Source organism: Nicotiana tomentosiformis, chromosome 7 (assembly GCF_000390325.3).
Source record: "Nicotiana tomentosiformis chromosome 7, ASM39032v3, whole genome shotgun sequence".
Lineage (NCBI taxonomy): Eukaryota > Viridiplantae > Streptophyta > Magnoliopsida > Solanales > Solanaceae > Nicotiana > Nicotiana tomentosiformis.
In genome coordinates, this window is record NC_090818.1 from 96,757,877 (window position 1) to 96,761,116 (window position 3,240).

The following is a 3,240-nucleotide window of genomic DNA, read 5'->3' on the forward strand; positions in this document are numbered from 1 at the left end:
AGTGCATGACCATAACCACGAAGAAGCGGATATCACCATATACCACAAACAGGAAAGACCTTAACCATGGCACAACCAACCATTCAACACCCCAAGAACCATCTTGCTTGAATTCCGCCACTAGACCCAAATAGAACTGCATCACGTGTGTAATAGTCAACAATCTCACAATCCATTGCAGAATAAAAGAGTAACAGATGGAACATATCAGATAAGAATAACATCAATTCTAACCGAATGGCACATCCCTCAACAATAACCATGCGGAGTCAATAAATCTGATCCGGTGTAGAATACACATCCTCATTAGGCCTACCAATGGGCCTCCAAACCAACTCCGACCATCCACACATAGATAGATAAACCTCCAAAAGTTCACAATAACCCATCCATGACATATACTTTTAACTGTCTAACTTTTGTCATACGTTCACATTCCGCAACCAAGGAACAATATGCCTCTGAGAACTCCATGTCTTCAAATCCCTAGAATACCATAATCACCATATCCGATCATATCTTGACCACTCAAGTGACTGGCACATCCTTCATACACAATCATTCCACGAGAAATACTTCCATAATTCCTGTTGGGTCCAAATACACACGCAAGTATACGCAGTTAACAAGTAATAAAGTGATGAGAGAGTATCGTTCCCATGAGGATTTATGATCAACTACTGCCTAAACTAAACTAGTTACGAGTTATTTGTTCAAGAGATTTTGAGGAAGATGATTGTGGGTTTTACTAACTAAATTACTATGAAACTAATAAGCAAAGAAGAAGATAAGATCTCAAGTAGAGCAAACAAACACTTAGAAATAATTCAATGAGATGGAATATTCCGGAGTTAAGGGATTAATGTCTCTCCTATTGCATTCTTTTGATTGATTTAATGACTCGATTAATCTAATTTGTTGATTAGTAGGGTTTATTTTGCTTGCGAAGTTCTTTCAACGCTTCACTCTCCTATTAAAGCCAACCTAGGACTATATGTCCATAAAATCAGAATTAACAAGAAGGCATGTGTATTTCCTACAAAATTAACCAAGTAAGGCAACTAGAATATGTCAATCCTAATCGCGAATCTATTTTCCGATACCCGGATTCAAGAACTTACGGTATTCAATCTTATATGCAATCTATAATTCCCACTTTCGGGTTCAACTATAAATTCGTAGATAGTACTTTATTGTTAGCTACGCAATCAAATAGTTAAGCGCATGATTGAATAAATAAACCAATATGATAAACAAAGAAATCAAAATCAATATTCGAATAACAATAATCATGAAAGAACCATAACCCTAGAACGTGAAGTTTAGCTCCACATAGACATGGTAGCCAAACAATGAATCATACAAAGAAACATAAAAATTATAAAGTTTGGTGGAAGAAAAGATGAAATCCAGCCTCCATAGCGGCAATGTGCTCTTCCTTAGTCAAAAGTTATCTCAGAAACGTCCAACCTCCTTAATAATGACGTTAAGGTGTATTTATAGGCTAAGGTAGAAGTCTCCAAGTCCAAAACTGAGTAGAAAATAATTTATTCGCGGACTCGGTGACCATGCTTTAGACCAAGAGATGCCTAGTCTTAGACATGTGGACCGGGCTTTAGACCAGGTGAGGATTGGTCTAGGGCGGGAATGACCGGGCTTTAGACTAGGTCAGCCTAGTCTGGGGCGCAATACCCTTGCCTTAATTCGATTTTTTCCTTTTCGTGCTCTTTTCTTGTGTCTTCAACATCTTTCCCAAACCTTTATATATTCCAATGGCCCTGCACATAAAAATAACTCAATTAAGCTATAGCATCGCACAATTAATCATTAAAACACTAAAATGTAAGGTAAGCAATGCGCTAAAAATATATTTATAGCCAAACATCCCTACCCCACACTTAAACGTTGCTCGTCCTCTATTCAACCAACAATTTACAGTATCTTTGAGCACTCTACACTTAACACATTCGAAGCACACTACACCAATGACTATGGTTAATAGCAATAATTAAGCTAAAGCATATGCATTCAACACCTCCCTTTACTTTATGCCATACTTCATGAAGATGAAAAATAGAGATAACATGCTCATAACCATCGTAGCCTCAAAAATTGACTCAATTTACAATGCACTCATGGCTTGAACACTCAACACGGTGGAGAAGTCTAATAATGTTACCTATCCCTCGTGAAATCATGTGCCCTCACAATAAAATCACATAGAGTAAGTAGAATCCACACATTGGAATCTCATGATCAAATATATTTTAAGGACTCACATATATCAAAGAAGTCTATCACTCTCACCAAGAAGTCACATGCATGCAATTGGTACCATAGGCTTGCCCATAATGTAAATCTCTACTAGTGTAGGTTCACTCGATCTAAAATCAATTTTGGACTTTTTTATGGTTTTAATGTTGGCTAAGGGATGGGTAGGATATATTTTGGAATAGTGACTAACCCTCATAAGCACTTTAATACATCACATGATAAACTTTAAGCGCAAATTCTTCACTCCACTTCAATTTCACACACAAGATCACTCCCCAAAAATATGCCCTCATTCTTTAAGCATTACTTTAATTTATACCCCACTAGCAAGAGCAAGATATCAATTTATTCATCTACATATTAATTTTTCTTTCTTCTCTTGTTTCTTTTTTTTCAATAACAATTTCCTCTTCTTCTACAATTTCCGTTAGTGGTGTATTCTATTTTATAAAACAAGTGCACCTTTCTTTCTTTCATTGGTTCCACTCCAAAGCCACCCAAACTCCTTCCTTACTTCTTTTAGCGCTCACTTTACAATTAAAGTGTCTTAAGAGGTAAACGGATAAAAAATGTCAATTAAGAACATAAGGGTATAGGCCCGTAATGTGGGTGCCAAATAAAAGTCTATAGGCTCAAAAGGGTTTACTAGCGATCGATTTTATTTGTAATAAGCAATTAAGCTCAAAAAGATCAAAGAAGGTCTGAAATCATTTTTCAAATCGAGCATCACCTCAAATTTTGCTTTAACCCACATACCGGGGCTAGTTCTAGACTCAATTACAATACATGGACTACACAAAATCTCACTTCACACATGGCACATGACTCACTGAGGACGATCTCATTCCGACTCTCAAACAATGCAAGTATTCATAGAGCCACAAGTTATTAAGCATTAAGCATAAAGTGAACAATAGTAAAGTAAAAGAGACATAGGCGTCACACGACATGCTATCCAATATATAA